This window comes from Vombatus ursinus, unplaced genomic scaffold (genome assembly GCF_900497805.2).
Source record: "Vombatus ursinus unplaced genomic scaffold, bare-nosed wombat genome assembly UNPS02014945.1, whole genome shotgun sequence".
In the NCBI taxonomy this organism is placed as follows: domain Eukaryota; kingdom Metazoa; phylum Chordata; class Mammalia; order Diprotodontia; family Vombatidae; genus Vombatus; species Vombatus ursinus.
Genome location: NW_020954723.1, coordinates 20,117,343 through 20,142,048, shown reverse-complemented (window position 1 = coordinate 20,142,048; position 24,706 = coordinate 20,117,343). Strand labels below are relative to the sequence as shown.

Below are 24,706 nucleotides of genomic sequence, written 5' to 3'. Positions count from 1 at the left end.
CATCTAAGCTACACTCATTCAGGTCAGTGTCCAGAGCCAGCACAAGGCAAGCTCTGGCCTCATTTTCTCACCTTCCCCACTAAAACTGTCAGCTTAGATCCTCAGAGGATGACTAAACATTTCTTCCCTGAGGGTTCTAGGGTAACCCTGAGGGGATGAGTTTTTCCAGTTCTATAGCTCATGAAGTGCCATCCATTGATTATCAGTTGATATCAATTAGGCAGACAGGCTTAATTAGCTTTTAGAAACATATTTACTAAAGCATAGATAATACTAGTGGCAGCTAGGTGGTGGGACTGCAGTCAGGAAAACTTGAGTTCATATTTGCCCTCAGACACTAGTTGTGTGACCTTAGGCAAGTCACTTAACCCTGTTTGCCTCAGTTTCTTCATCTGTAAAATGAGCTGAAGAAAGAAATGGCAAACCACTCCAGTATCTTTGCCAAGAAAACCCCAAAAGGAGTCATGAAGATCTGGACACAACTGAAAAAGACTAAATAAAATTTCCAAAGTAATGTAGTGAGAACAGTTGGCATAAACATTCCTCCCCAAAGTGGGGGTGTATTCTCCCACAAGTACATATATGGCTCAAGGGAACGTGGAATCATGCATAGAAAATATATGTGGCAAAGGAGTAATGCACAGCTTCTGATTTTTGAAAGTCTTTTTTTCTTCTTGGGGGAACCATGAAATTCCCCTTAGGTCTGATACAGCTTTATGCTGAGCTCTTTGTAGAATCCTGAAGTTGCCTTTCCTCATTTCTACCTAATTTGTCCTCAGTTCCCAATACAGATGCCATTAACCACTGTTGTCTGAGGCACATTGCTAGGATACCTATAAGAAGTCTGAAATATTGTGACCTTTTAAAGTTCATAAAATCATTTTCCTGGGCTGGAGGCGATGGATAGAAACAGGGTCTCTCTTTCTTCCCTTTCCCCAACCCCAATCATTCTCTCTCAGGGGCCTAGCTGAAACTGCTCTGTTCCTTATGCTGGCCTGCCACAGAAATCTGTGATTCTTAATTAAGTTTCTATGATTCCCCTGGCCCCACAGGATATGACAAATGTGGGGAAAATATTTTACTATTTATTAATATTGTTTGAACCTAGCTTTATGTGATTAGATATTGGTTAACCCAGAACATGAGGGGGAACCAGAGGCCTCCAAGGAAACCCAAAATTGCTCCAAGGAATGCTTAGATCCTACCCAGGTTTTCTTTTGGGTCCACCCAAAAAGTTTGTATTTTGACTTTACTCAAATTTTATTGAGTGTTTATGCTTACCTGTTGATGTACATCTAAAGCAACATCTGGACACTGCCTTTTTTTTTTTTTGAAGCTGCCCGCACGTTGGGTTCCTCAGCTTGTACCCTTGTTTGAACTGTATTTAATGTAAAACTCACAGGCTCCAAGAGGAGTCACATATTTTTTTGGTTCTCTTCTTTGCTGGATGACCCATTAAATGTCTTTCTAAAACTTTTTCAGGTTTTGTTTTGTTTTTGACTGAAATAAACCCTCCAACAAATTCCAGTATACTTCTTATGTAGCTTCATTTCATCCCATGGCTAGAAGCATATTGCTTCTTCCAAAATGATTCAGGACTTTTTTTTACAACCCCCTTGATTGATTGATTGTTTCAATTGAGATGTTCTCTCTTTTTTTTTGTTTGTTTGTTTTTTGCTAGGCAGTTGGGGTTAAGTGACTTGCCCAGGGTCACATAGCTAGTAAGCATCAAGTGTCTGAGGCTGGATTTGAACTCATGTTCTCCTGACTCCAGGGCTAGTGCTGTATTCACTACGCCACCTAGCTGCCCCTCAACTGAGATGTTCTCACTTGATAAAGGTGTCAGCACCTTGTTAGTTACTCTAAGAAGACTGGGAAAAAAAATAGGAAGATTGGGGTGGTTGATCGATTCAACTGACCCCCACCTTTATATTAGTTAATACTGGATATAAAGTGGATTGTTCACAGAAGCACCATCATTTTCCAGTATATACTGGAAAAAGCCCAGCACTTGGAGTCAATCAAGCAAGACCTAGATCAACACCCTAACTCTGACATTATTTATCCTGTGATAAGACATTTAATTTCTTTAAGTTTGTTTCTCTTCTGTGAAATGTAAATAATAAAGCTTATACAACCAACTTTACAGGATTGTTGTGAAGAAAGTACTATAGAAATGTGAGTTGTTGTTATACTTTTAACTAATATGTCCTGGAGCAGCATGAAGTGGTAATTAGAATGATGGCTGACCTTGAAGTCTGGAACATAATAATAACAACAAACATTTATATAATGCTTTACTCTTGCAAAGCACTTTACAAATATTATATCATTTGATCCTTACAACAACTCTGGGAGCTAGGTGCTGTTATTAACATTTTGTAGATGAGGGAAATTGAGGCAGGCATAGGTTAAATGACTTGCCCAGGGTCACATAGCTAGTTAAGTATCTAAGGCTAGATTTGAATTCAGGTCTTCCTGACTCCAAGTCCAGTACTTTCTCCACTGTGTCAAGTCTTCTACTCATATAAGTTATCAGATCATAGACTTCAAACTGGAAGGAACCACACAGGTCATCCATGAAATCTAACCCTTTCATTTTATAAATAAGGAACTTGAGATTGAGAGATCTTAAGGGGCTTGCCCAAAGTCACAAGTTAGTAAATGTCTGAGGCAGGATTTGAACATATTTGACTGTGACCAAGTCATTTAACCTCTTCTGCCCTAGGAAATTCTCTAAGATTATAAGTTCTATGAGGGGAGAGGGAGAGGAAAAAAAGGAAAAAAAAAGAAATTTACATGATAACTTTATTATATATTCAAAAGGAATATCAAGTTGTACATAATAGATTTGCAATTTATTGTACAATCATCTTTTTATTATACTATATTATGGAAATATTTATTCCATAAATTAAAAATAAAATAAATTTTTAAAAAAGATTATAAATTCTATCTGTTGATCTGCACTGGTGGAGAAACTTGCTTTATTGGGAGTTTTCTAAACTTTGCCTTATTTTGCCAGCCCAACTCCTGGATAGAGTGGGACACTTTTCCTAACCCAGTTCCAGAGTAGTTCCAAGCTAGAGATTTGAGACCAGAAAATTATGAGAAGAGCCTGAGAGAATGAAATATTATTGACCATTAGATGGGAGGACAGAGTATTCTCCTTCCACTGGGGCTATACCCAGCTGTAAAATTTGCATACTGACAGATCATTTATATTGAGATAGGGTTAAAGCAGTGGTTGTCAAAGGTATACAGTGTGCTGTGAATTCTTGTAGACAGGAAAATGTATAAATAATTTAGTTTAATGTGAAATTTACTTATCCAAGAATATGTTAAGCATCTACTGAGGGATCAAATACAAAAGGGGGAGATAGTTCCTGCCCTCAAGGAACTTACATTCTAATAGGGGGAGATAGCACATATTATAATTTTTTTTGTAAATAGTATTTTATTAATATAGTTTTAAAGATTTTTAAAGTTTATTTTAAGTTTATTAAGATAGTTTTTAAGATTTTAAGATTTTATTAAAAGTTTTCAACATTCATTTTTTAAATAAGATTTTGGGTTCCAAATTTTTCTTCCTCCCTCCCTTCCCTCCCCCTTCCCCAAGCCAGCAAGCAATCTGATATGGGTTATACATGTGCAATCATGTTAAAGATATTTCCATATTAGTCATGTTATGAAAGAAGAAGCAGAACAAAAGGGAAAAACCATGAAAAAGAAAAAAAAGAACCCAGAAAATAGTATGCTTCAGTCTGCATTCAGACTCCTTAGTTCTTTCTCTGGATGTGGATAGCATTTTCCATCATGAGTCTTTTGGAATTGTCTTGGATCATTGTATTGCTGAGAAGAGCTAAGTTTATCATAGCTGATCATTGCACAATGTTGCTAGAGACAGCATGCATTTTAAGGGAGCGGTGACTAGGGAGAGGTATTGTGGTTTAGAAAGTTATAGGGGCAATGAGTGGAGGCATTGGAGATTTGATTGACATATGCTTTCTAGTAGCAAGGGCAGTGTTGATTTGATTATGGTGCCAGAACTGGGAAAAGGAGTAGGGAGGGGAAAGAGGAAGAGGGAGAGAATATGGAAGGAATGTGTGGCAGGGCGTTTGGGAGAAAATGGCAAGGGTATAAGCATGGTTGAGGCTACCTACATGGAGTGGGCCACGTAAGGTGCTCATCGATCAGAATAGCCAGGAATCCAGGATAGGAATTCTGGAAGTGACAGGGTTAAGTCTTCCTGGGGCTTTGTCCTAGAGAGAAGAGGAAAAGTGGCAAGAAGATTACTGGGGTGAACAGTGAAGCATGGTTAGGCCCACCCAGATATCTAGTGGGCAATGTAAATATCCTGTGTTCTATGATTCCTCAGAGTGAAGAATTCTGTGCCATGGTTTTTAAGAAGTTTGAGAATCACTGGGTTAAATTACACATACTTTCACAAGGCCTGAAGGTTGAGAAATGCATCCTGGATTGGCGATACAGTATTGATAGACTGGGTTCCTTCCCTGGGGAAAAGAAACAGGTAGAATGACTAATGAACCCAAGAGAGCAAAGGACTCTGACAACAAAGGGATTTTTGGCAACTTCTGTGTGTATCCTTATCCAATTTACATATGATTGGTGTATTCTGAGAATTCCTGGGGTCTGCTTGCCCTAGATTGGAGCATTTGAAAAATTATTCCAAAAGATAAAGAGAAAAAATGCTTCCAACTTTGTCTTCCCACGTCTAAAACAAATGCTGGGAACATTTGGAACTAGCCTGCAGTTTTAGGCAGGGCTGGACACTTGGTAATGGTTCAAGAGCTGCTTCATTTCTCAGAGACCAGAATGGGCAGCTGAGACTTGGGTGGCCTGAAAAATGGATTAACATGTATATCCTTTAATCTTTTTTGTGTGGACTACCAGTGGTTTGTATATCATCAACAAACCCTGTGTTTAGATTTATGGAGGACAGGTTTGCTTTTCTTCTGTTCTTTGAGGTCTAGAACAGAACTAACTCAGTTAGCAAGGATGGCATGAATCACCAATATAACACCCTCACCCTAATCTCTCCACCCCCATAATGATGTGACTAATGGAGGAGGAGGAGGGAACAGCCAAGCTTCAAAGGGTCAGAAGGGATATGTTGTACCCCTCAGCCACTAAAAACTTATACTCACAGGCTCAAAGTCAGAAGCAGGGGGTGTGAGGCATGGAGAGGAAGCAGGCAAGTGATTTTCAGTCTGTATCTGGTCTGCCTTTGCCTACGTCAATACTTCATGAGCAATGAGCTAACTTTAGTGAGAAACGGGCAGAATTCCATGCCAACAACAGTACATAACAAAAATGCTCTGGGTAGTGGATCCCTGGCTTATACTACCACAAAGAACCAAGCCCCTCATTCAGAATTCTTGACTTTTCTTCTGCCGACTGGCCCTATTGGAAATATGAGTCAAACATCAGTTCAGGACTCTGCAATTACCCCTTTGAGGCAGATAGGTGGTGCAGTGAATAGAGTGTTGGGGCTGGAGTCAGGAAGACCTGAGTTCAAAGCTGGCCTCAGACACTAGCTGTGTGATTCTGGGCAAGTCACTTAACCCTGTTTGCCTCAGGTTCCTCATCTATAAAAAGGGATGGAGAAGGAAATGGCAAACCACTCCAGGATCTTTGCCAAGAAAACCCCAGATGGGCTCACGAAGAAGTGAATATAACTGAAATGAATCAACAACAAAAACAGATTTTTAAAAATATATTGTTTTATCTGTTTTAATGTTTCCATGCAAAGGGTCAATCAGTCAACTAGCATTTATTAAGTACTTCCTGAGTGTTAGGCATTGGATTACATATAATATCCAAACATTTATTAAGTACCTCCTGCGTGCCTGGCATTGGTTCCATGGATTCTTGTAGAGGAGTAACACCCATATTCCAGTGTCGTGGGAGTAGGGCTTAATGGAGTAGTATAGCAAATGCAAGGAAGAGGAGGAATTTTTCATATGATGGAGGTCAAATAACCAGTTCTTTTTTTTTTTTTTTTGGTGAGGCAATTGAGGTTAAGTGACTTGCCCACAGTCACACAGCTAGTTTTTTATTTTTTTAATGTGTCTGAGGCTGGATTTGAATTCAGGTCCTCCTGACTCCAGGACAGGTGCTCTATCCACTGTGTCACCTAGCTACACCTCAAGAGCTAATTCTTATTGGGTAATCACCAGTCTTATCAGGTAAATCTCCACCAAAGATACTTCTAGTCTGACAAGTTGGTGCAGCTCCTCAAAGACAGGTAGATCTCAGGGATAAAGGTTGTCCAACCCCTCTCAGAGTGATAAAAAGTTTGTTTCCCTAGAACTTCCACTCAACAGGACTAAATGCCACAACCACCAGGGTTAAAAATAACATTTGCCCAACTTCTGGTCCTTCGTACTGAATAGGATGTGATTAAACCTAGAATCATAGATTTAGAGAAGTTTAGAGCTGGAGGGGAAACTAGAGATCATTTAGGTTAATAATAGTGAGAAAGAAATACACCATCAGAGGATTAGAGTATGAGTCCCAACCTACCTCATGTGGCTGTTGTAATGATTGAATGAGAAAATGTATGTGAAGCATTTTGAAGACTAGAAAGAAGGATCAAAAATTGAGAGCTAGACTTCTCAGCAATGCAATGATCTAAGACAACTCCAAAATGATGGAAAATGCTATCCACATCCAGAGAAAGAACTACGGAGTCTGAATGCAGATCAAAGCATACTGTTTTTTCTTCTTTTTTGTTCTTTCTCATGGTTTTTCCCTTTTGTTCTGATTCTTTTTTCAGAACATGACTAATGTGGAAATATGTTTAATATGATTGCATATGTATAGCCTATATCAGATCACATGTCGTCTTGGGGAAGGGGGAGGGGACAGAGGGGGAAAATTTAGAACTCAAAATCTTATAAAAGCAAATGTTGAAAAAGGATAAATAAATAATTTTTAAAAAAATTTTAAATAATTTTTTTTAATTGAGAGCTAGAAGGAACCTCAGAGTCTATTTAACCCATCCTTTTTATTTTACAAATGAGGAAACTGAGAGTGGTTAAATGACTTTCCCATAGTCATGCAAATAGTAAGCATCAGAGGGTGAATTTGTACCCAAGTCTCTGACTTCAGAGCCAGGGTTCTTCCCACAGCTATAGGGTATTATTGTTTCCTACTGCTCCCGGGAAATATTTATCAACCCCATAAAAATCTTAGAGTCCTCTCTCTGGGATAAATTGATTCTCTTCTTTCATTCCTAGTAAGGAAGTCAAAAGAGGGGAGTGAGAACACTGAAGGGTGAAGACTACATGGCATCCTCTTTGCCCATCTTTCCACCCACGCTCAGGGTCTTCACATCATGCCTGAATGGGATTATTGAATGACAAAGAGCTAAGCCCTTTAGGAGCCAAGGAAATTTTGGGTTCCTTACTTTATGTGACAGGAGAGATGGTGATGTGATGAATTAGAAATTCAAGGAAGGTTAGTGGTGGTCCTATTAGAGAAGATGAAATATGATGAATAGAATTTTGATTCATATAGATCTGAGTCATCAGTAAGAGTAGCTCAGTCCTCAACAAAACCTGGATTTGTTCTGCGAAGTTTGGATTCAGTCAAAGGGCTGCTCTTGAGGACTTAGAGGGCAATATGTGGCCTCGAGGCTGCAAGTTCCCCACCCCTGGACTAGTTTATATGTTGTCAAACATCGTCTCCATATTGGATTTTTTTTTTGTTTCATCGTTTTTCTTTATCATGACGGAGGGTTCATTCTGAAGGGCTGGAGTGGGAAATGATCATTATGTAAAGACTGAAGGCATCGATGAGACTCATTTTTAAAAGAATTATAACACATGTTTACAAGTTCTGGGCCTGTTATTTTACTGGTATAGGGAACTCCTTGCTGAGAAAACTCCCTCTACTCATGCGGGTCATTCCCTTCTCTGTAGCTTACAGTCTTAGAGTACCTAGAACAGAGATGTGAAACTCAACTAGAAATGGGGGTCACTAAACCATACATAGGAAGGAGGTAACTAGGTGGCTCAGTGGACAGAGCCCTGGAGTCAAGAAGACCTGAATTCAAATCCAGCCTCAGACATGCACTAGCTGTATGACCCTGGACAAGTCACTTAACCTCTGTTTGTTTTAAGCCACTGGAGAAGGAAATGGCAAACCACTCCAGTATCTTTGCCAAGAAAACACCATGGACAGTATGGTCCATAGGGCCATGAAGAGTCAGATACAACTCAACAACAACAACAACAACAACAAACCATACATAAGGATTCCTTTAGGCCACATATTGACTTAATTTTAAAATGTAATATTATGTATGTTTATCGTATTTTTATTTATTTTGTTAAATATTTCTCAAATACACTTTAATCTGGTTTGAGTTGCACTGCGGTGTATTGTGGATCTCGGCCCACAAGTTGCGTGTTTGACACTTCTGAAAATGCTGAGAGGTTAAATCTTTTTCCCAGGCTCAGATACTCAGTAGAGTCAGAGGGAGGCCTTAAACTAAGGCCAAGAAACTAGTCAAGAAACTAGTGTCAGAGTCTGCATTCAAACCCAAGTCTCCTAGCTCTGAGTTCAACATTCCTTCCACTATACCATACTTCCTTTGCCGTTCCCCCCACCCCAGGAATGTGGATGCTTGGTTAATTTCTACACTTTTAACTGAGGTTTTGGGAATATTTGCCTGGGAAGAATGGACAAAACTGAAGAGCTGTTGAGCATTTGCCTAACCTTTCCTGGGAAAGCAGCTCTGAGTGTTGTGGTTAGAATTCTGTGTATTAGGGTAGAGCTCTATTCAGTAGAATCCTACAGCCTGTAGTAGAGCTACAGTGAGGCTGAATGAAATCTGCTCTTATGAAGAGAATAGTATGAATATGAGATTCCCTATATGGCGACTCAGGAGTGGTGAGAAAATACTTTCCTGTGCTGCATCTCACAGATCAAGTAGTCAATAAGCATGTAGTAAGTACCTGTTATGTGCTAGCCACTTTGCCAGAAACTGAAGATACAGAAACAATAATGAAACAGTCCCTGCCTTTAAGGAGTCTGTAATCTATCTGAAGAAGTAACAAGTACACACATATATATATGCAAAACAAACATATACAAGAAAATAAATGATTGGAATTGAAGGCATTGAGGGTGAGATTAGAGTCTTGGAATTCATCCACTACTTTCTTCTTCCTTTTGCCATGATAAAAATCTGTGATAAAGAACACCTGAGGCACAAAGTTCTGAGTATGATCAATTTATTAGCAAGGCTAGCAACTGCTTATAAAAGGGATCCAAGGCGCCTCAATAGCCAAGGGTTCCTCTGATGGACAGAACAATTCTTTTATATAGTTGGTTATATAAGGTACCAGCGATGCAAACTAAACTGAGCCTGTGATTGGTTTGCCATGAAGATGAAGAGTGAGTTTATATTTGTCTTGACCCAGAGAGGGGATTTACAGGATCCATCACAACAGGAAAAACACAGAGTTTACCAGTTTCTTATGGAAAGTTCCATGTCAGGCACCATCTAACACCAGAGTGGCTGGTGCTAGGCAAAAAAACATCTTATGACCAGATTGACTTTTCTTCCCTTTCCCTCTCTTCCCTTCCAAAAACTTACAGATATTGAGTCTTTGCGGTCAATATCTGTAATCCATAAGAATAGGGAAGTTAAACTATTACAAACTCTTCCACTGAAGCCTATACAATCAAGTCCAAATCAGATCCATAAGTATTGTTTCCTGTGATTAGCAATCAATAATTAATAAATTATATAAAATAAGGGACAGCTAGGTGGCCTAGTGGATAGAGCATCAGCCCTGGGAGTCAGGAGGACCTAACTTCATATCCGGCCTCAGGCACATAATACTCACCAGCTGTGTGACTCTGAGCAAGTCACTTAACCCCAGTTGCCTCACACACACACAAAATAATACAAAACAAAGTGGGGTATCAATTTTCAATTTCACACCTTGTCGAGCAAACCTTTATCTCTTTCTCAAACTCCTAAACCAGGCCCACACAAACTGTTAAGCTTTTAAAGCATCATGGTTTCATACATTCTAAATCAGAAGCTTTAATTCAATGATGAGCCCCAAACCCAGAAGGAACCATAATTGGCCAAATCCTAAACTGAACCCAGATATTAAATCCTTCCTGAACTTCAAACCAATTCAAAGTTACCCAACAAAACAAAAGACTACCTGATGGGTTAACTCAATCTGAAATTAACCAAGATATTTTCTGAAATATTTAAGCTGTAACAAAAGTAGGGTTTTAAAATATTCTCCAAATTGAACCTGAACTGAGCTGATACATCATTAGATTTGAGGCTTCTCTACACAGTCTGTGGGAATTTGGTCTGCAGTCTAATGTATTTCTGGTTGCTGCTCAGGATCTGCATTCTGTCAGCAGTCCTATGTCTCAGTGCACTACCTCCTCCAGAGGGTCAGTGTGACACCTCTGCCCTGTTGGCCAGGCCAAGGTGACATCATTAGAATACAAAAGTGGGTGGCTGTTGACAAAAGAGTTCAGGGAAAATAACCAGGATGGAAAGGTGGACTTTACCAGTGGTGGGGAAGGGAGAGGTATGGACAAACAGGGGCTATCCATTAATTCTTTTGTTTGTATTTATTTATTTTTACTGCTGACAGGAGGCAAGAGAGACTCAGAGCATAGAGTCCCTCACTGCCTGAAGCAAAGCTAAGAAAGGGGGATGGATGCCACTCCCTAGTGTAAGAGGTGGGAGGGAGCTGGCTGGAGGCTGGCCTACTCATGCTCTTGATAATCAACAGCTCATTAGGGATTCTAATCAGGCAGAAATATTTTCCTGTCAGCTCATTACAAACTCTAACAAGGTCCCAGCTCCAGGTCGCCGTTGCTTTTCTCCTGCCAGGAGATATCGGTGAGCTGTTGGCTAGGGCCTTTGGTAACTCATTTGTTATTACACATGACTCACAGTAGCCGAAAGCTGTGGGGTGATGGAGGTGGGAGGGAGAGTAGGCTTTGCTGGGGTTAGGAAACCTAACAGCAAACAACTGTCCACTCAGGGCTGCCTGGGTATATAAAGTGCCTGCATCTTATCATTTAGAAACTGGCAAAATCTTACACACTGTATATTGTTTATTGAGTATTTTGGGAGAAGGGAGGAAAAGGAGAAGCTGATGTTTGAATTTGTGCTTCTGCTCTGATCAAAACAATGATCAACAGTGACTCCACAGAATCAATAATAAGCCATACTACTCACCTCCTAATAGAGGTAATGGATTGATGTTGCAGATTGACATATATTTTTTGGATATTTGTTTTCCTTGACTATGCCTATTTGTTACAAAGGTTTTGTTTTTCTAATTTTTTCCTCCTGTGGTGAATAGAGATGAATAGGATAAAAAATAGATTTTTGTTAATTGAAAAATAAAATTAAAAAGAATTAAAAAAATAACAAAGAGAAAAATATCTGTTCTGCTTCAGAGAATATTTTAATGAAAAGTACAAACACCTAGAATAAGGAACCTTATATTACAAGAAAAATCAGTATTGAAAAGGACTTTTGGGGGCCACCTAATCTGAGCTGTTTCCTGTACAATAATCCCCTCCATAATATACCTGACAAGTAACTATCCCTCCTTTGCTTGAAAATGTCTGGTAATAACAAACCCACTACACAGCAAGACAGCTCATTCTACTTTGGGATACTCTAATTGCTAGGAAATTTTTCCTTACATCAATCCCAAATCAGCCTTTCTGCAATTTTCACTCATTGCTCCCAATTGTGTCCTCTGAGTTCAAGCAGAACAAGTGTAATCTTTCTTCCACATGATGGTACTTTGACTACATGAAGACAGCTCTCATGCCCCTCCCCGACCCCCACCAGCTCCACTAACATGTCTTCTATTCTACTTCCTTCAATCAGTCTTTGTATGACATGATCGTGAAGCTTTCCTGAATCTCATTTGCTTCTAACTGAATGCACGTCAGCTTAATAATGTTCTTCCTAAAATACAGCACCCAGAATTAAACATGTGTTTAAGCCAGATGTGGTCTGACCTAATCAGTGTAGTAGAGTACAGCTATACTCTAGCTTTATCTAGTAAAGGCTTGTTGCTCCTAGACACTGTACCTCTCTTGATACCCAGATCACATTAGCATTTTTTAGAGGCATTTGGGGTTAAATGACTTGCCTAGGGTCACACAGCTAGTAAGTGACTGAGGCCAGATTTGAACTCAGGTCCTCCTGATTCCAATGTCAGTGCTCTATCCACTGCATCACCTAGCTGCTCCACATTAGCATTTTTGAGTGCTATGTCATACTGGTGTAGAGCTCGTGATTCACTAAAATCCCCAGACCTTTTTTTTCTTTTCATATGAATCCTATCCATCCTCCTTCATCTTATACAGTACTTAGGAAATTGACTTTTTTGAATTGGTGTGGGACTTTACATTTATTCCTATTAAATTTCATCTTAATAAATTCAGCCCAATATTCTAAATTGTCAAAATCTATTTGGATCCTCTCCATTTTCCAGTAGGTTAGTTATTTCTCCTAGTTTTGTGTAATTTACTAAGTTCATAACCATGCATCTATACATTTATAGAAGTCACCGATAAAAATATTAAACAGTAGAGGGCCAAAGTCAGACACCTAGAACACTCCACTAGACATTTCTTTCCAAGTTGACCTTGAAACACTAATTACTGCTCTTTATGTCCAATTATTCAGTCTCTTCCCAATCTACCTTTTGTCAAGTTTCTATCACTCCATCTTATCCATAAGAATAGTATGAAAATTTTTGTCTAATTCTTTGCTAAAATCTAGGTAAATTGTAACCAAAATTTCATAGATCTATAAGTCTAGCAACCCTATCAAAAATAGGAATTAAGTTAGTGTGACATGACAAATTTTTGACAAAGTCATCACGACCCCTTGTGACCACTGCTTCCTTTACTAAATGTTCACTAATCATTCCTTTAATAATAGAATTTAGAATTTTGCCTGCAATTGAAATCAAGACCTCTGGCCTATAGTTTACATACTCTAATCCCTTCTTTTTATTGTTGTTGAGAAGTACACCAGTAGCTGCCATTTCCCAGTCTTCCAGTTCCCCTCTCATTCTCTGTAATCTTTCAAAGATCCTTGGCTATGGCTCAACAATCACACCTGCCAGTTCTTTCAGCACTCTGGGATGTTGTTGATCTGAGCCTGGTGACTCAAACTTACAAAGGTCAGAGAGGTGGTCTTTTAAAATGTCTGACTTACATTGGGCACCAACTCCCAATTCACCATTTTTGTTCTGTTCTTTCTTAGTTCAAAGATCATTTTCCTTGGTTGAAAACAAATGAATTGATCAGCTTTATTTTCTCTCCATTGTCCATGATCATTGTGACATCCACAAAATCAGTTGATCCTAGCTCTTCTATAATCCTCTTCTTTTCCCCATTTAGTTTTTTAAAAATACTCCCTTTCTACCATGCTTGGTTTTTCTCAGCACTCTCAACTCATTTTTAGCTTGACCATTCCCACTTGTTTCCTTATAAGACCATGGCATACTTTGTATCCATTCCTTTTTTAATGGTCCTTGCTTCCATGGTTTGTAAATGTCTTTTCAAAATCTATGTCCGTCTGTGAATTTCCTGAGTATCTGCAGCACTATCTTTAGATAATTCTTCCTTATGAGTTGTGTGACCATGGACAGGTCATTTAACCTCTCTGGACCTCAGTTTCTTTATCTGTAAAACAAACGAGTGGGACTTGATAACCTCAAAGGACTGGTCTCTTCCACCACTAAATCTGTGATTCTGTGATCCTTTTCCCTCTTCATTAGAGTTGTTTCTGTTTGTTCTTCTGAATATTGTTCTTCAGAGCTTCCTATTCTTGGGTTGGCTTCCCTTGGAGAACATCAATACATGGGATCCTACCTAGCATTTCTCTGAATGCTTTCAAATTTGTTCCCCTAGGGGCAAGCTAGGTGGCAGAGTGGATAGAGCACTGGCCCTAGAGTCAGGAGGACCTGAGGTCAAATCTGACCTCAGACACAAGCTGTGTGAACCTGGGCAAGTCACTTAACCCCATTGCATAGCCCCCCATCCCCCCAAAAAATGCTCTCCTAAAATCTAAGGAGCATGTCAGATCATGACCAGTTTCCTTTTTCTTTAACACAAATTCGAATACAGAGTGGTCACTTTTGCCTAAGGTTCCCATCATTTCTACACCAGTAACCAATTCCTTCTTGTTGTTGGGAATCAGTTATAAAATAGTTATTTCCTACCTTGCTTCCTCCAGCTTCTTAAGGATAAAATTATCATTTAGACAAATTATTATATGTTCTGCTTTCTTTTTTTTTTTTTAACAGAGAAAGGTGCTTCTATAGAGGTCCAAAAATCTGAAATACTTTATTCTTACTATATAATGACCCTATGCCAAAGTTTCTAATCTGTTTCTTCAACTTCTTCTTTATTTACTATTTCTGAGGTGGTTTGTAGTATACACCAGTGAGAATGCCATTTCTGTTGCTACCTCCACTGATCACCCAAATGTTTTCCAGCTCACTTCTACCTTCTTATTTCCAAATTTCTTCACATAATTATATCTTCTTTCTATACAATTATGCTCCATCTTCTTTTTTTCTATCCTGTTTCTTTTGAATAATGTGTTTCCATTCAGAACCATATTCTAGTCATGAATTTCATCTTATTTACTTGAAAATCAACAAACCAAATCAAGTCAACCAGAATTAATCAAGCACCTACTGTATTCTAGGTACTGTGCTAAGTGCTGGGGATATAAATAAAGGCAAAAATAAATTACTAGATGGATAGATAGATAGATAAACAATAAAATTCTTGCTCTCAAAGAGCTGTAAGGTCAAATATGTAACCTTGCCTTAGGATCTCTAGTTCATTATAATTTTTACTCTGCTACATCTGAGGTCATGGACATCTTGCTGGGTATTTTTCTTGGATTTTGTCTGCTGTGAAGTTCTGGGTGTCTCTCTTGCTATTCTTCTTGCATTGCAGCTGTTCCTTATAGTATCAAGCTTGGTAGATATGTGTAGACTGTTTTCTCTCTCCTGCTTCATTTTCATTTAAAAATGATTTTTATTAGAATTTTAGAGCTCAAATACATTTTGAACTAGCCCTTGTTGGGTGCACTGCGACATTGACCAAGAGTATATAATTTCTCTATTTTAAGCCTTGGTCCAGAAATCCAAAATCCACTTTCATGCAACTTTTTCTTAACTAGATATTAACACTCCAAATCAGCTTTACTCTTCTTTTCTCGTTGCCTTCAATGAGCAACAGTGATGAAAACATCTTCCCTGTACCCTTAAGTTACTCATTTTCTTGCCTATGACTTTACAATCTTGAGAAATTGCTTTCTAGATTCCTTCTGGTATTATCAGGAATGTGTTAGAGCCAACTCTAACTACTTTGCAAGAGCTATCGTTAAAATTTTATTGCAAGCATTTATACCTTGCTATAAATCATGGCTCAATTTGTTATTTTGTAGATTATTATATGACTTAAGGAAGTCTTAATTATGCAGTTTAAAATTAAGAGTATATGTGATACACTACCCTGCCCCCCACTCATAACACCTTGATCTATGAACATTGCTTGAGTTCAGCAGGAAAGCAGGAGAACACTCAGGTAATAAAGTCATCACCAGACTGTGATGGGTGTGACTGGATGATGATGATGATGATGACAATGTTGATAATGATAGTAACAACTGGAATTTATATATTGCTTTAAGGCTTGCAAAGTACTTTACAACCATTATCTTATTTGAAGCTTGGAACACCCCTGGGAAATATCATTTGTACCCATGTGAATCAACGGAAGTGAGCTGTAGTCATCAAACTTGTTAGGTCTTGGAAATTCTTGAGAAGGCAGCAAATTTTCTATTGCAAATGTCAGGCAGGTCAAAAAAAATCTGCCTCAGTACCCTTTGTTAAGGAGTCATTATTAGCTATTATTAGTTTATTTTTGCTCTGACTTTTACTGGTTGATCTCTTACCTGGTGGCATCCATGGAACCACTCCATCATTCCTTTAAGGACAAACATCTGATTCTTCTTCAGAGGGGCAAGATTTTTCCTTTTGGGGCAGAGTCTCATATGTATTGATTAGTTCCACATGTAAAGTGGCTCTTCCTAACGAGAGTATTGTTCTCCAGTGCCAGGGATGTGATGTTCTGATGCATCCTTTCCTGCCCTAATGAAGGCAGAGATTGTCTGACAGCAAGAATGTCAGAGGGCTGGGGATGAGGGAGTTGAACTGAAACTATGGACTTGTGGCTTAGGGGACACTGCTTTGAATGAAAAGAGGTAGACAGTGGCAACTGGAGTCAACCTATGCCTCACCTATCCCCTTGTCACTGTTGGCATGATATTTGTGATGCTTAGGTGGCAACCCATGGGCATTAGCCTCTGTGTTATTTGAATGGTACCTCTTTTTTAGTGTTGAGATTGCAAGGACTGAGAGCAGAGTTTCCCAAATCTGTTATAAAGATCCTGGAATGATCAAGGCATTGATCTTTTTAATTTTGGGGGGGTGGGGCTAGGCAATGGGGTTAAGTGACTTGCCCAGGGTCGCACAGCTAGAAAGTGTTATGTGTCTGAGGTTGCATTTGAATGCAGGTCCTCCTGAATCCAGGGCCGGTGCTCTATCCACTGTGCCACCTAGCTGCCCCAAGGCATTGATCTTGATCTCTCAACTTGGGACATTTTCTCAAACTGGCCCCCATGCCTGGAATGCTCTCCCTCCTCCACTTGCCTTTAAGCCCCAACTAAAATCCTGCCTTCTACAGGAAGTCTTCCCTAACTCCTCTTAATTCCAGCGCTTTCCCTTTTTAATTATTTCCTATTTATCCCATATATAGTTTGCTTTGTATATATTTACTTGCATATTGTTTTCCCCATTAGACTGTAAGCTCCTTGAGGGCAAGGACTGTCTTTTACCTCCTTTTATATCCCCAGCACTTAGCACAGTGTCTGGCACATGGTAGGGTGCTGAATAAATGTTTGTTGATTGATCTTGCAGTGTTTCAGGAAGCAGCAATAACTCTAATGAAGCCCAGTACTCAGCTTGATACTTACCTAGAGTTGGGAGAAGGGGAAGAGTGACTGTGATCCCCTTTGTTTCCATTGATGGCAGGAGGCAAGAGGTGTTTGGTGAGCAGGTCAACTCCCACTCTCATCTTGGGAGAGCATAAGAATGGAGAACTCCAACCTGAATGGATTTATTTTTCTGCCTTTGAGGGATCAGAAATGGGAAGTGAGTAGAATGTAGGACTCCATGACATAAGTGGTTTATGTTTTCTTTAATATTATTATGACTTCATTTAATCTAATCACTATTTGTTTAACCATGACCATTGAGGCAGGAAGTGATTGGAGCAACAAGCTGGTTCTGGAAGGAATGGGAAAAACTGGCAGGTGGGAACTGAGCCATAAGTAACACCTCATGATTGACACATTATTATCCCAGACTTGTGATTTTGTTCATGTAAGGATCTCTTGACATGGGAACTTCTTCCACTGATGCAGTCAGTAACTCATCTGTAACTTAGGTCTTAGAGAGTAACCTGGATCATTTAGAGGTTGAAAGACTTGCACATGGCCACATATATGTTATACACAGGACTTAAACACAAGTCTTTCTGACACTAGTACCCACTAAGCCACACTGCTCTGGGACTGATGCATCCTTCTAAATAAAGCTCTCAAGATGAAACACAAGGGGTCAGATTGCTGAAAGATTGTCATCTGCCTCATGGTGCTAAGTGATACTGAGTGCCTTTCTTCAGTTGATTATCTCCAGTTTATACTATTTATATCTTATTTGTACATAGTTGTTTGTATGCAATCTCCACTTTTAGACTATAGCTCCTTGAGAGTAGGGACTAGATTTTTTGTTTCTTTCTTTTAATTTTTTGACCTTTCTTTGTATCTTTAATGCTTAGCATAGTGCCTTGCATGTAGTAGACATTTGATAAATATTTGTTAATGGACTTACTACCTGTCTATGACCTGTTACCAAACTTCCCTTATGCCCCACTCCAGAATTTATCATTATTTATTTATTTCCCACTTCTGGCATCTTCCAGAATATTGGTCCTACCTGTATATGACATCCAGTCTTTGGTTCTCGGCCAAATCAAGTCTGTTTTCTTTTCTTTCTTTTTTTTTGCAAAAAATGTGCAATTTTATTTAATTGGTTTTCATATTCTAGATCCTTGAGGGATAGAGCATCACTCGGATCCTGTGTCCAATGGCCTTGGCAGGAAGATTGCTTCTGAACTTGGCTCAAACCATTCCACTGTTTCCATGAGCTCGAGTAACTTTTCCCCAGATAACTCTTGTTCTGTTTGGTTTCCCACCAGGAGTCACAGTGTTGTTTTTAGCTTTGTATACATAAGCACATCTCTTGCCCAAATAGAATTCAGTTTCATCCCGAGCATAGACTCCTTCAATTTTCAGAAGAGCTGTATGTTCCCTCTGATTTCGGAGTTCCTCACTTGTAGCCAGCAAAAATGGCCTTGGACCACAGTCTTCCAGACATTTTGCTGTTCTAGAAGTCCTGTTTCCAGCAGGCCTCCCCGGCTCCAAGATGGAGGAAAAAGGCCAAGTCTGTTTTCTTTCACCAACAGTACTAGATATTGACCAAAAGCTCTGTACGGGAACTGGGCATCATGGAAATTTGTTGAGCTTAGTGAGCAGAAGTTGTCTAATCCTGTTTTTTTGATCACCACATAGTAAAATACTGTTTCCCTCAATGATTCAGTGTATCAGAACCAGCAGAGAGGAGAGGAACCAACTATAAGGGGAAGAGATGGCTCCTTGAGGGCCCTGAGGCCAGTAAGAAATGGTGTGGTTTCTGGGGCTTCACAAAGACTTGGATTTCTTACAAAGAGCAGGCAGTATAGTAGAAAGAAGATGGGTCAGAGATTCAGGAAACCCAGATTGTAGTTCTGGCTCACTGTCGCAAACACTGTGGAAATTATGTCCCAAGCTGGAGATCAGGGGTGGCATTTGACCTTGCACTGATAGGCACATTCCTGGTCTTGCTAAAATATAACCACTCAAAAGATCTGTGCTTTCATTGATATTCTCTCTGTCCACATACATAGCAATCCCTTAAGGGTTGTCATGATAGAAATATTCATTACCAGATGACCAATCTTCTGGTGATGAACCTCTCACACTTAGTTAGACCAAGGCAATAGACTCATAGTCCATGCTTGAAGCTTTTCCAGCTTAGTAGGATGACCAAAGCTTATGCACTGCTAGCAAAGCTTCTGAGAATATAGAGTTAATTCCATGCCATGAAGAGGTATTTTAATGAGATTTTAGAGGAGGGAGGTAAGCAATAATAATAACCACCATCACCACTACCTCCATGTACTGGCCGCACGCCGACCTTCTGCCAGCCGCACGCCAGTACCCTCTCCTCCCATAAGGAGCACGCTACCAGAGTCATACTCACTTCCGAGTCTTTGGTCTTCAGCCGGATAAACACACAGAGACGAGCCATCGGGAGGCGCCAACACCAGACCTTTATTCAGAGGCCATCACAGCAAGCCATCATAGCAAGGCCAAGCAGCAAGGCCAGAGCAACAGGGCAGGAGCCAGGAGAGAGTGCGTGATCTGACCACGCTTGTTCCTAAATCCCTACCTAGCCCCTCCTCCCCAGCCCGCTTACTAGCCAATGATTGTAGGGTCAGATACCGGAAGGGGCTGTCTGAGTTTAGCACACCAAGGGGGAGGGAGTGACGTAGGAGGCTAGGACCGGATACAGGGAGGAGGCATCTGGGATTAGCGCATAGACAGAGTACGTGACCTAGGAAGTCAGACTCAGACACTGGGAGGAGGGTTCTAGGGTCAGTGCTGCACAAAGGGACCCAGGAAGTCAGGAAGGTCACAAGAGGCGTCTGGGGATGACGTTGCATATGGGGAGGGGACCAAGCAAGGGGAACTCAGTCCTCTGCCGTCCCACTCCCAAGTGGCACTGCCCCTTGCCTCAGGAGCTCAAGCTCCCGCTACTTCCTTGCACCCAGCTTATCTCACATAGCACTGCCCACTGCCTCAGGGCTTCTCCGTATCCAGCCCATCCCAGTTCACCATGACTCTGCCTACCACAGCCCCTGCCTCGACTTCCAAAATACCCAGATCTTACCCTACTCTTGCCACAGCTCCTAACCTGGTAGCTGCCAACATCAGACAGTCCCTCACACTGCCACTTTAAATTTTTATAGCACTTGGAAGGAACACTATCTGGATAACTGGTAATTCCATTTCCCGTCAGCTGCTCTGCTTGGTTTGACTCTCTGGAACACCATGCCCTCGCACTGGATACCCCTTTGGGTACTCCCTTCTTCTCGGCTTCTTTCTGTGTGCCATCTTCCTCCACAAGATTGTAAGCTCCTTGTGGACCATTGAAGCTGTCTCTTTTTCTTATTTCTACCCCTAGCACTTCACACAGTGCCTGGCACATAGTAAGTGCCTAATAAATGTTTACTGAAATAGAAATAGCCCTGGAGTCAGGAGGACCTGAGTTCAAATCCAGTCTCAGACACGTGATACTCACTAGCTGTGTGACCCTGGGCAAGTCACTTGACCCCAATTGCCTCACCAAAAAGCAAAACAAAACAAAAAAGAAATTGAAATGAATATTTGAATAAAGAAAGTGACCAGGATTGCCACAACCTCAATAATTAAATACTTCTTCCCTTTTGATCAAATGAGATAATTTTTTTTTCATTTTTAAAAATTTTTTATTTTTAACATGTGTTTTTTAAAACTTTGGGTTCCAAATTTTCTCCCTTCTTCCCTCTCCACCCACCCTCATTAAAAAGGCAAGCATTTCCATACAGGTTATAGATGTGTAGTCATGCAAAACCCTTCCATAGTAGTCCTGTTGTGAAAAACAAAGTATATTTCCCCTCATCCTATCCTACCCACCATTTATTCTATTCTCTCTTTTGACCCTGTCCCCACTTAGAAGTGTTTGCTTTTGGAGATAATATTTTTTTAAGTGCTTAACCATGCCTGGCATATATAGTAGGTGCTATATAAATGTTTATTCCTCTTTCTTTTCCTTTGGGGTCTAGAAGATTTTAGCAACATGTTTCTATGCCAGGACTTCCTCTCTTCTCCCTAGTCAAACCTGTGATTTCACAGGTGCAGGGAATTCCTAAAATGGAACCTCCTCCCACCAATGTTTATCAGCAATTAATTTATAACTTACATTCTTAGAGAGTTGTTTGGGATTCTGTGAGATTAATTAAAATAGCTTATCTTGACACATAGCAAGGATGTATCAGAGGCAAGACTTGAAATCATATCTTCATGACTCCCAGGCTAGCCCCCTAACAAAGCATGCTATCTTTCAAATTGAGCTTATTGGAGAAAAAAAGCTTCCTACTGTCTCCTTCCACTGATTGAGACTTTGTTGTTCTAATGTAACATGCAGGAATATACTTACACCGTTCTTCCTGTTTGCTCTTCGAACTTATTAGGCCATTGCCTCTTTTTTGGGGGGGGGGAGGGGTGTAACTAGGGCAGCAAGGCGTAACACTATATTGTGGCAATGTGCCAGAAACATTTTCCTCCCTACTTTTCAAGTCACCTGAGGATAGTGAGAGAATCCTCGTCATGATAATGTTCTCTGTCTCGGGAACTCTGTCTGGGGAAGCAGGAGGTATTTAATAAGAGACATACTAGACTATGTCAAATATGAACCTAGGACTACAAACTTGGAATGTGGAGCTAGGAGATACTTTAGATACCATCTAATCTAACCCCCTCATTTTATACATGATGAAACTGAGGCCCAGAGAGATTACATGGTTTATACAATGATACATAGCTAGGAAGTAACCAGACCAGAAACTGAGCCTATGCTTAACTCCAAGCTCATATACTTTCAATTACATCCTGTTTCTCTTAGATCAAGGAGAATATTAAACTCAACATACATTTATTAAGCTCCTACTGTGTGTGTGGAATTGTAATAGGCCCTGGAGATGAGAATATTAAACAAAACAATCCCTGCCTTCAAAGGGGCTTACATTTTAGGGGATAAAAACATGTGCCCAGACAAATACATACAAAGTATTTATAACATAATAAGTAATACAAAGCAATTTCACAGTCTTAAAAAATAAATTTTATTTATAACAAAAATAAAAATAAAAAATAAATTTTATTTTTAATAAAAAGAATCTGCTTTCTCCCCCCCAATTAAGAACTAAAGAAAAACAAAACCCCTGCTACAAACATGTAGTCAAGCAAAACAAAATTTCCCTATTGCCCATGTCCAAAAGGAGCAAACACATATAATATATAGACATATACATATAGACATATATGTATATATTATATATGTGTATATATAATATATAATATATATATAATCACTCTGTACTCTGAATCCTTCACCTCTCCATAAGGGGGTGGCTAGCATTTTTCATTATTAGTTATCTGGAATTATGGTTGGTCATTATACTAATTAGAATTCCTAAATCTTTCAAAGTGGTTTGTCTTTACAATATCGTTTGCTTTATATAAATTGTTCTCCTGGTTCTGTTCATGTTGCATCAGTTCATGTAAGTCTTCCCAGGTTTCTCTGAAACGATTCCCTTCATCATTTCTCACAGCACAATAATATTCCATCACATTTATATGCCATAACTTATTCATCTATTCCCCAATTTATGGGCATGCCCTCTTATTTCCATTAATTGAGTTCCTATAAGCTATCTAGCTCTGTAACGTATATTATTGAAGGAAGGGACAGAAAGGGTCTATATTTGTAATTTCATTGGTGTAAGGAACTCCCATTGAGGAAATTCTCTCTACCAACAGAGATCAGATATTTATAGTCTGAGATTTGCCTGGAGCACTTAGAAGTTAAATGACTTGCTCAGGATTACATAGTACATATGTGTCAGAACCCAGATATTTTTTATTACAAGGCCATATTTCTATCTACTGTTACATGGCTTCTGCTATATATCTGCTATATGGATAGATTGATAGAAAGATTGATAGAAAGATTATAATATATGTATATATGCATGTACATACACATGCATACATGCATGCATACACACTTATAGATAGATATAAGAGCTGATGTGGCATAGTGGATAGAGAGCCAGCCCAAAAGTAAAGGAAGTTTGAATTCAAGTCCTACCTCTAACTCATAATAACCATGTGACCCTGGGCAAATTATTTAATCTCTTAGCATCCTAGGCAACATTTTAAGACTATAATTTATAGAGGTTATCTATCTGTCTATCTATCTATTTATCTATCTGTCTGTCTATCTGTCTATCTATCCATCCATCCATCCCTATCCATCCATCCATTCATCTATCTCTATCTGCCTGTCTATCTATCTATCCATCCATCCATCCATCTATATCTATTCATCCATCCATCCATCCATCTATCTTTATCTACCTATCTATCTGTTGGGTTTGGGATATAATCTGTGATTCTAGGTCTTGCCATAGTACTTATTCTCAAGGAACTTGATTTTCTACAATATTGTTATTGATGTGTAAATACTCAATGAGATCTGTTCATTAAACAAGCAATTATTCACTATCTAATATGTGTAAAGCACAGCACTAGGTTCTCTGGTTAAAAACAACCACAAAGGAGCTTATAGTCTACTGAGGCCCAAGGGTAATAGGACTGATTATGTGCAGCAAAGAGAATATTACTTTGCATAATATGTCTGATTTTACTTATTGTAAGGATCAATAGTCTTTGATAGCATTGTTCTTATTATTTTAACATAGATTTAGCACTATTCTACCTTTTAGTGCCCAGAAGCATATTGTAATAAAAACTCAACTGAACAAAGAAGCCACTTTGGGAGTAAATAATGGTAGCAATTTATAGGTCCATCCTTGTGGACTAAGGAGACCAGGACAAATTCTGTTATGTCCAAACTTCTTTGTCTTACCCCAGTAATGTTTTCATATAGGAAAAAAATGGTTTACAATTAACAGCGAGGAAAATGAAAAATAAAAGCTATAGCAGACTGCTTTCAAGTGGAAAAAGGAGTGATGGTGTCTGTCAAAAGAGGGCAATACATGGCCTGAAGGGAAAATGTGGACGTGCAAAAGGGAGAGACCGAAACTATATGTATATATGTATGTGTATATATACACACATATAATATATGTGTATATATTATATGAATGTATATATGTATGTATATATATACATAATATAATGTGTGTATAATATATGTATGTGTTATATGTATTTGTATATATTATATGTGTACACACATATATAAACACATGTATATGCTATATACTATAATTTATGTGTGTGTACACACATGTGTATAGTGTGTGTGTGTGTATCTGTGTGTAAAACACAGACTTCTCTGGATATGCCCAGATACATGGAGATACCCTTGAGGGCCCTTTTGAGCATGCCCAGTTTGCCTGAAATGAATCTCCATGCATTCCCTACCATGTGGGTGGGACTAGCCTCCTTTGATTGAATGCCTTTCTCTTTAAAACTGGTAATTGAGTCATTCCCTCTCTCTTTCTTCTGCACTCTTTTTGGCAGCTCTTATCTATTGTATCCAGAAGGTGAAGACCTCACAGCTAAGATCCCAAGAAGTACACTAATGAGAGCAGAAGTATTTCCTTCCCCTGCTCCCTCTCTTTT

The 24,706-nt window shown here is 39.3% G+C and overlaps 1 pseudogene; it reads right to left on the bottom strand.

Moving 5' to 3' along the window:
- Positions 1-18,232: 18,232 nt before the first annotated feature.
- LOC114030162 lies at positions 18,233-18,584 on the bottom strand (annotated as a pseudogene).
- Between the last annotated feature and the right edge of the window lie 6,122 nt (positions 18,585-24,706).